Source organism: Sparus aurata, chromosome 8 (assembly GCF_900880675.1).
Source record: "Sparus aurata chromosome 8, fSpaAur1.1, whole genome shotgun sequence".
Classification (NCBI taxonomy): Eukaryota; Metazoa; Chordata; class Actinopteri; order Spariformes; family Sparidae; genus Sparus; species Sparus aurata.
Window position 1 is genome coordinate 32037403 of NC_044194.1, and position 10398 is coordinate 32047800.

A 10398-nucleotide genomic window follows, 5' to 3' on the forward strand; every position below is an offset into this window, starting at 1 on the left:
GCACCAAATTTGATTCAGGATTATCTGATTTAATCTCAAGTACCTCTAAGTCGATCTTTGGTACCTCCAGTTCCCATAAAGGAACTGATGGCCACAGTACTCAAGTTCTTGTCATATATTGACATTTCCTGTGCCACTGCCTTCCCGGTCCATCCAAAACTTGGAAGTCTTGCCACCTCTCTCTCCCAGCTTTCCTGTATTGTTATTTTAACTGGGTGTTCATCCCTTTGATCCATCAAGCTGACCCAATAGTTAGCCTGAAGCTGCTTTCTTCTTAGACAGAGTGGCATTTCTCCTGTTTCTACCTGCAAAGAGCATACTGGAGAGGATCGCACAGCTCCTGTACATATTCTAAGTGCCATAGCTTGGACTTTATCTAATCCAGCTAAAACTGATTTGGCTGCAGATCCATAAACCAAACACCCATATTCAATTCTTGCTCTGATTAAATATACATACATTTGCTTCAAAGAAGCTATATCTGCTCCCCATACTGTTCCAGCAAGACATCTCATTAAATTCATTACTTTTTTACATTTATCTACTACTTTTGATACATGATCCCTCCATGTAAGTCTTGTATCAAAAAACACATCAAGAAATTAAAAACTTTTAACCCTCTCCAAATTCCTACCATACAGCTCCAGTTTTATACTTTCATCTATTTTCTTTCGAGTAAAAAACATTACCTTAGTCTTTTCAATAGAGAATCTAAAGCCCCATTTCCTTCCCCAGTCCTCCACTAGTGTTAGAGCTTCCTGTACCTTCTTCAGGGTGTACTTTACATTTTTTCCCCTTTTCCATAAGCTACCATCGTCTGCAAATAGTGATCTTCCGATTCCTGGCTGAACATTGGCAAAAATATCATTAATCATGATGTTGAACAGTAATGGACTAATCACACTTCCTTGTGGTGTCCCATTTTCTACCAAGCACCTTCTAGATGTTTCTTTCCCTATTTTCACCTGAATACTTCTATTATTTAAAAAGTCCATCACCCAGTTAAACATATTTCCCCCAATTCCTAACATATGCATTTTGATTAAAAGGCCCTCTACCCATAGCATGTCATATGCTTTTTCCACATCTAAAAATACTGCCACAACAGTCTCTTTCTTTACCTGTGCTTTTCTTATTTCATCCTCAAGACATATGACTGAATCAATAGTACTTCTCCCCTTTCTAAAACCACTCTGACAACTAGTCATCACCCCCCTTTCTTCAATAAAGTGCATTATCCTTCCATTCACCAGCCTTTCCATTAATTTACCCAAGTGAGAAGTTAGAGCTATTGGCCTATAATTAGCTGGATTACTAGCATCTTTTCCTGGTTTTCTTATTGGAACAATAACTGCCTCCTTCCATCCTGCAGGAATCTTTCCTTCTTCCGATACTTTATTAAATAAATTAAAAACCTTCTGAATTCCTGTTTCACTTAAATGTCTTAACATGCTATAACAAATTTCATCTTTACCAGGAGCTGAGTTCTTCACTTATCCAAAGCATTTCTTAACTCTCTCAGTGTGAATGGAACATTATATTTATCCTCTATTTTGTCTTTCTTTTGAATAATCTCAGTATATAGACTCCTTGTTTCTTCCCTACCCCTTCTTTCTTCTTCTGATAAATTACTTGAACTATGTACCTTACTCAGTGTGTTCACCATCATTTCTGCTTTCTCTAAGTTTGATATAGCCAACTGTTCTCCATCTGACAGGATTGGATAATTCCATTCTCTTCTGTTACCTTCCATTTTCTTGATCATTCCCCATACATCATTTATATTAATAGTACTTCCAATTGAGCTATAATAATCTCTCCAGTATGTTCTTTTTCTTTGCCTTAAAGACCTTCTCACTACTGCCTGTGCTTGTTTATAATCAATCAATCAATCTTTTATGCTGAACTGTATCAGAACTGACTCGGATTCTTTTTTCTCAGCTCCCTTGGTTAAGAGCTTTGCACTCTGAACAGCATCAAACTTTTAAAAACCTTTTTTTTTTTCACCCACTTTTACCACCTTTACCACCACTGCTCTCCCAATAGCTTGCAGCTTTAGAGCTCTTCCAATCTGCTCTTCAGAGTTACATCCTATTAATAAATTGCCATCATTAAGAATTCTAGCATATTTAACCTCGCCAACCTGATTCTTAATTATTTTCGTCAATTTTATTGGATCCAAACTCTTCACTCCTGGCTCTTCAAACCTCACCATGACATTCCATTTCTCCTCACTCTCTTTCACTTCCCTAGTCCGCTTTGCTTTATTTATCCTCCTTGTCTGCCAGTGCTCTTCGTCTTGTTCCACTTCATCCATACTGCACCAATTATCTTCCTGATTCTCTGCCATGGTAGAGAATATGTGCAAGTGTATCGTATACCGGACCTATACAGGTCGTCGGCCGATACTCCCGCAAAATACTCTCTCCACTTAATCTATTCAACTTCTACCAATCCCTAAAAAATATGTTGCGACTTTTAGTTGTACAAAACAAAGCAAAGCAATGCAAACTTTCTCTATTCGCTGATCTCAAAAGCATACACCGCTCTCCCAGCTCCGTCCCAACCGCGCCAGTCACTCAGGTACCTTCTTCTTCTTCTTCTTCTTCTTTTGAATTTCCGGCAGGCAAAGTATGGCTCACTGCTGCCTCCCCTGGTTGATTAAAATGAAAAGGCCAACTACGTGAGGCGTTCATGTACGCGAACTGGTGTGCGCGCTGCAGATCAACTTCCAGTTGCGTAGCATCAGAATCGGCGACCGCACGTGCGTGTGAACGCCTAACAATATTGTCAAACAGTGACAGACAGACGTGCACACACTGCTTCATACGTACGCAGCTTTTTGTTACGCGTGAAATATATTCTGTACGTAACAACGCACGCACGCATAACAAAATAATCATGCGTATGTGCGTACGTTGCTGTGTGTCTCTCTAGTTGTTTTGACATCGATTTAACGCCATAGGGTGTGGTGGTGTGACGTGAAACGCCAGATTGTGCTGGTGTAGCGTGACATGCCTGAGTGTCATGGTGTGACGTGACATGCCAGAGTGTGGTGGTTTGACGTGACATGACAGGGTGTGGTGGTGTGACGTGACATGCCAGAGTGTGCTGGTGTGACGTGACATGGCAGAGTGTGGTGGTGTGACATGACATGCCAGAGTGTGGTGGTGTGACGTGACATGACAGAGTGTGGTGGTGTGACCCAGAGTGTGGTGGTGTGACGTGACATGCCAGGGTGTGGTTGTGTGATGTGACATGCCAGGATGTAGTTGTGTGACATGACATGCCAGAGTGTGGTGGTGTGACGTGACATGCCAGAGTGTGGTGGTGTGACGTGACATGCCAGGGTGTGGTTGCGTGACGTAACATAGCAGAGTGTGGTGGTGTGACCCAGAGTGTGGTGGTGTGACGTGACATGCCAGAGTGTGGTGGTGTAACGTGACATGCCAGAGTGCTGGTGTGACGTGACATGGCAGAGTGTGGTGGTGTGACGTGACATGCCAGAGTGTCATGACATGACAGAGTGTGGTGGTGTGACCCAGAGTGTAGTGGTGTGACGTGACATGCCAGGGTGTGGTTGTGTGACGTGACATGCCAGGATGTGGTTGTGTGACGTGACATGCCAGTTTGTGGTGGTGTGATGTGACATGCCAGAGTGTGGTGGTGTGACGTGACATGCCAGGGTGTGGTTGCATGACGTAACATAGCAGAGTGTGGTGGTGTGACATGACATGACAGAGTGTGGAGTTGTGACTTGACATTGCAGAGTTTGGTGGTGTGACCCAGAGTGTGGTGACGTGGAACGCCAGATTGTGCTGGTGTAACGTGACATGCCAGAGTGTGGTGGTGTGACATGGCATGCCAGAGCGTGGTGGTGTGACGTGACATGCCAGGGTGTGGTTGTGTGACGTAACATGGCAGAGTGTGCTGGTGTGATGTGACATGCCAGAGTGTAGTTGTGTGACGTGACATGACAGAGTGTGGTGGTGTGACCCAGAGTGTGGTGGTGTGACATGACATCCCAGGGTGTGGTTGTGTGACGTGACATGCCAGGGTGTGGTTGTGTCACGTGACATCCCAGGGTGTGGTTGTGTGACGTGACATGCCAGGGTGTGGTTGTGTGACATGACATGCCAGGGTGTGGTGGTGTGACGTGACATGCCAGAGTGTGCTGATGTGACGTGACATGGCAGAGTGTGGGGTTGTGGTGTGACATGCCAGAGTGTGGTGGTGTAAGGTGACATGCCAGAGTGTGGTGGTGTGAAGTGACATGACAGAGTGTGGTGGTGTGACGTGATATGCCATAGTGTGGTGGTGTGACGTGACATGTCAGCGTGTGGTGGTGTGACCCAGAGTGTGGTGTCGTGAAATGCCAGATTGTGCTGGTGTGACGTAACATGGCAGAGTGTGGTTGTGTGACGTGACTTTGCAGAGTTTGGTGGTGTGGCGTGACATGCCAGAGTGCGGTGGTATGACGTGACATGCCATAGTGTGGTGGCGTGACGTAACATGTCAGTGTGAGGTGGTGTGACCCAGAGCGAGGTGACATGAAATGCCAGATTGTGGTTGTGTGATCCACGGTATGGTTGTGTGACGTGACATGCCAGAGTGTGGCATTTCACGTGATTGTGAGCACTCTTGCCACTTGTCCAGTTTGAATGGGTGAGAGTCCTAAGTACCCATTGGCTCTTGAGCAGTTGGGTTAAACCATTTCTTTAAGCCTGGTGGGGTTTCCACCCACCATGTAACATGACAAGGAACCTCTTTTTTCTTTGCCATTTTCTTCCTTTATTGTGTAGCTTTTAAAAATAAAACATTTGGGTTGCAGTTTTATAACTTTAGTAGTTGTTACCAACATTAGTTATTAAATTATAATGATTTTATCAGGAGAAAATTGCCTCATTTTGCTCCACTATAGTGGGCAACACCATTCATCAAACTTTAATTTAATATAATTAAAAACATAAACAATTTTTTATGGAAATAGTAACTGCAATGGTACTAATGAATACTGTAATGAATATCTGTATTTGGAAAACATGGAACTTTCCTCTCTGAGCATTTTATTTCAATATATGACCAGCAGGGGGCATACCATACTATACTCTTAGTCCTGATTAAATGGTAAAATACAGGTTGATAAAAATGTCCAGATTTAATCTGGTGCTTGGGGTGGGAAGCCCTGTTAACATCATTTTATATGATTGACAATATAAAATACAATGCTTAATAAGCTATTTAATTAACAGAACAATTTTCAATCTGCATCTGGCTCTTCATCGAAACACCCACGGAAATAAACCATCATGAGAAAGATGTTTTTATTTCATACCATTAGTATATAGTAAAAATGTTCAAAAACCCAATCACTCATCAACTTTACAATATAATCCAAAAACCACAATTGGAACAAATAACCAGAGTTCAGTCAACAAAAATACATCACTATACCCTTCATAAACATAACTTTTATTGCAGGGCCATTGGTGTTCAGAAGAAATGTGAAAACACCTCTCCTGACAACATTTGCTCAGATACATGTCACTATAGCCAGTGTCTGACTGGCAATGGGAAAGGAGTCTATCGGCTGTATGTAGGAGGTTTACGGCTGTGGTCGTGACATGAATGGGAAATTACTGTTCCAAAATGTCAATGACACTTTGAAGTGTATCTATAGCCAGGCCACCAATAGGTCCTGCCAGAATGTTCACATCCTGGAGTTGTTGCATCTGTGCATGGCTTGGACTGAATTGGTTAGCATGAACTGTTCTACCTCTTGCCAATTCAGAGAAGGAAGAGCAGCAGCTGCACCTTGTTGAGCAGTGTCTGATCCAAAAATCTCGGTCATGGCTGTGAGTGGTTGTGTTTGCCTCTGAAGACATCCTTGGACAAATATCTGACATGGTGTGCGGTGGCCAACAGTGCGCAAGCCATGGTTGTTCCATTGTTCCCTGAAAAACTCCAGGTCCCCGTTAATGCGTGGCAGGTTAATATAATGCAGTGCCCACAAGTGCAGCTCATTCATACAGTCAATGATTCCATCATTTTCAAGGAAAGAGAAAACACTGCATGAAAAGTGGGATATTCGTCAGTACGCGGCACTGTAGATTGACGTGGAATTTCAGGTTTGCGGCTGCACGCGGCAATTTGCAGGCAACACTGGAAACTGACGTAAATTGTCGTAAATTGACGTGGGCCTTGCTTCGCAGTTGTCCCCCACCCCCCTCCCCCTGATTCTAGGGGAGGCTTTAACATGTAAATGAAAATGCTGTGAGCTATACAAATGCAAATCAGGGTTGCAGGGGGAGTTTTACCCCAGGTGACCTTTTTCTAAAAGGTGTTAACTTCACTTTAAGAAAATCTCTGGTATAAATAGATCAGGCTCAGTATAGCCTAATTATAGACCCTTATATTTGAGCTTGAATGGATTTATTTAATGAAAGTATGCTAGATTTATTACTGTGTATGTCATTAGCAATGGCCAATGTTATGTAAAAAAGATTATTTATTCTTCTCTCTCTCTCTCTCTCTCTCTCTCCCTCTCTCTCTCTCTCTCTCTCCTGGGAACAAGTTAAAGATAAAACGCCAGTTGTTAAGAAGTTAAAATTTTCATAAAATATTTTGAGATAACCAAGATATTAAAATGTAAAAAAAAAAAAAAAAAAAAAGTATTTCTATAATTTTATGGGTTCTGAATATTTTAAAAGCAGTTGAAAAGTAATTCTTATTGCGTGTGAGAGTTCATGACCTGGGGCGGCTGTAGCTCAGTGGGTAGAGCTGGTTGACTGGTGATCAGAAGATCACGGGTTCAAATCCCGGCTCCCCAGGGCGGGACTGAGCTACATGTCGAAGTATCCTTGAGCAAGATACTGAACCCCAAAATTGCTCCTGATGTGCAGTTGGCACCTTGTGTGAAGGCAGCCACCGCCATCAGTAAGGGTCCTGCGATGAACTGGCGACTCATCCAGGGTGAACCCTGGCCTACGCCCATAGATGAAACTGGATTTGGCCCCAGTAAGCCCCGCAACCCCTTAGGGGGGAAAAAGCGGCAACATCCCACGACCCTCACGGATAAGCGGAAAAAGAAAACGGAACGGAACGGAAAGTTCATGACCTGTAAGAGTTTTTACACTTCCGGGGCGTGCCAAGATGGCCGAGTGAGCACACGCTTTCACCGAGTTCTGCTAAATAAGTTTTTACAACAGTAGAGTTTCAGCCTTTTTTCTCTCTTTTTTTCCGGGCAAACATCTTTTATTAAGAAAATCCAGCTCAACGGACACAGAAGAGACCACATGCCCTCCAAACGAGACAGAAATCGATCCACGGAATGCTTCAAAACAACATCGTTTGAAGCTAATGCTAAAGGAGGTAATGTGCTAATAGACAATTGTCACGACTACACCACCGCCATGAGTTTTGCCACTGGCAATATAGAGGACTTCGATGAGTTTCCTCCTCTCCCCGTGACATCAAGCAAATCACCGGCTCCAAAAAAGACCATGTATGCACGCGAAAGCACCGAGCACGGTAACTCCAGTGACATCGTTACCTCTCTGTCTGCATTGATAAACGCAAGATCTGACAGCATTGAGAAGATGGTCGGTGATAATGCAATGAAAATAGAAGGTCTAAAAAAAACTATTGACTTTGCTTGTGCGGAAATCAAAGATATGAAAGTCAAAATATCTACGATTGAAAAACAAGCCTCCTGTGAGGAAAAGCAAGTAAATGTCTGTCAACAGAGGATCTCTGAATTGGAAAGATACTCCCGGCGGTTGAACCTGCGGCTGCATGGCGTGGGAGAGACGGAGAAGGAAGATGTGCGGAAAAAAGCCATTCAGATCTGTCAAGAAGTTTTGCCAGAACAAAAAGACAAGCTCGTTGACAACATCGATGTGGTGCATCGTCTCGGCAACAAACGACCAAACGACCCCAAACCAAGAGGAGTAATCATCCAGTTTTCATCGCGAATCCAGAGAGATGCAGTGTGGAAAGCTGCGAAGACATCCCGCTTCCTAAGGGACAATGGCCTCAGATTCGCCGAGGATCTCTCAAAAGAGGACAGAGAACGGAGGAATAAACTGTGGCCAATGATCGAGAAGGCTCGAAAGGAGGGGAAAGCAGCCCACTTTGCTGGAGGTCGTGCCTTCATTAATGGATCCGAAGTGAATCTCCCTCCCTAGGACTATCCTGTCAGTTATGGCTAGTATTGTGATAGGCTGATCCCTTTGTTCTTCAATTTGAACACCCAAATGTCTGTAGTCTGAGTTTTACTTTTCATTTTAACACAGCTCAGAGGCAGCTCTTTCATTTTCCCTTTTAGCACATACTTTTTTTTTTTTAGGATGGCAGATCTGCTGTAAGTTAAATATGCTGTGTTTTTACTTTATTTTATTTTATTTATTTTGCTGGTCTTTTAGTAGGCCTTACCTAAACTCTACTCATATATTATGTTAATAATGCAGCACTCGGTTCCCCTTATGAGTGATCTACTCCAACTAAGTGAGTGGTTTTTCTTTGTATAACTTGTTCCTATTCTTTGATTAACTTTGTCTTTGTGTTTAGTTTCCCTTAATGCCAGGGGGTTAAGACAGAATTGCAAGCGTAAAGCCTTATTTTTGTTTACCAAGCAACTTAAAACAGACTTTAGTTTCTTTCAAGAATCCCACTCCACATCTGCTGACATAAATTTTTGGAGATCACAATGGGGCAGTGAGGTCTGGTTTTCACATGGCTCTGAGCGCTCTGCTGGAGTCACTACAGCTAAAAATGCCTTTAATGGAAATGTCCTACATTCAGATTGTGACCCATTGGGTCACTACATTCTTTTGGTAATTAGATCTTTTAATACTACCTTCATCACTGTTAATGTTTATGGTTATAATTCTAAATCTGAGAATGACAACTTACTTGACCTGATAGAAAACAGAATTCTTAACTGGCTTTCCAAATATCCCAACTCTCTTCTTATCCTTGGTGGGGATTTTAATATGACTTTTGATAATACAATTGACAGGTGGCCCCCAACTCAATCCTCTCCTCCTAATACAAGATTAAAAATGCTGATGGAGAAATTTGACATTACAGATGTATGGAGGAAGAAATTCCCAAATGAAAAGTCGTTCACATGGAGTAATAAAATGGGAACTAAACAATCCCGCATAGATTTCTGGCTAATATCTAACTCCATTAGTGAAAATAACATTACAGTTAATATCCTTGCCACGCCCTTAACTGACCACAGAGCAATATATATTAATGTACAATTATTTACAACTGATTCTACCCGCAGATCCTCTTATTGGAAATTAAACAACTCTCTGCTTGAGCATAAACTGGTTATAAAAGAAATAAACAAATTAATTTGCCAGTTCTGGGATAAAGCTAACAAAGAGAATACTTATAATTCTAACTGGGAGCTATTTAAGTTTGAAGTATGCAAGTTCCTGAGAAGGTATGGAAGTAATATTGCCAAGTATAGGAGAATTGAAGAAGAAGAATTAATCTCTAAAATTGCTTTGTATTATCAGAGATCTCCAGAGGATGTTTCACAGGAAGATAGGCTGATTTTGCTAGACCTTCAGGGTAAACTTGATGATATATATCGACGCAGGGCAGAAGGCGCCTTTGTGAGATCGAGAAAGAGATGGCTAGAGGAAGGTGAGCAAAACTCTGCTTATTTTTTTAAACTTGAAAAACATCGCTCCAAAATCAGCTCTATCCACCAGTTGAATATTAATGGTGTCGTCTCTGAAAACACGAAACTAATTTCTGACTTCTGCAGTAACTTCTATGGTAATTTATATAGTTCTAAATATGATGAGGCAGTTGCAACTTCATACCTGACTTCTATAAAGGACTTGAAAATGATTGATTCAAATGATAAAGCTTACTGTGATGCCCCCTTTACTCTGAAGGAGGCTCTTGATTCTATTGATTCTCTTAAAAACAATAAATCCCCTGGCACAGGCGGCCTAACTGCCGAATTTTACAAGTGCTTTTCAAATCAGTTAGCCCCATTTTTACTACAGGTATTTATAGAAAGTGTTGAAAACAATACACTCCCTCCAAGCCTCACTCAAGGTGTCATTACATTGATCCCTAAACCTAATAAAGATGTGCTCTTTATAGACAATTGGAGGCCTATCTGTCTACTTAATAATGACTATAAGATTTTTGCTATAATACTTGCTAAGAGACTTAAAGTAGTCCTTGATACAATTATTGACGAGACACAGACAGGTTTTATGAGAAATAGACACATCTCAAATAATATCAGACTCGTACTAGACATCCTTGATTACTCTGACCTGGTATCTGATGACAGCTTTATTCTCTTCCTGGACTTCTATAAGGCCTTTGATACAATAGAACATGAATTTATCTTTCACTCAT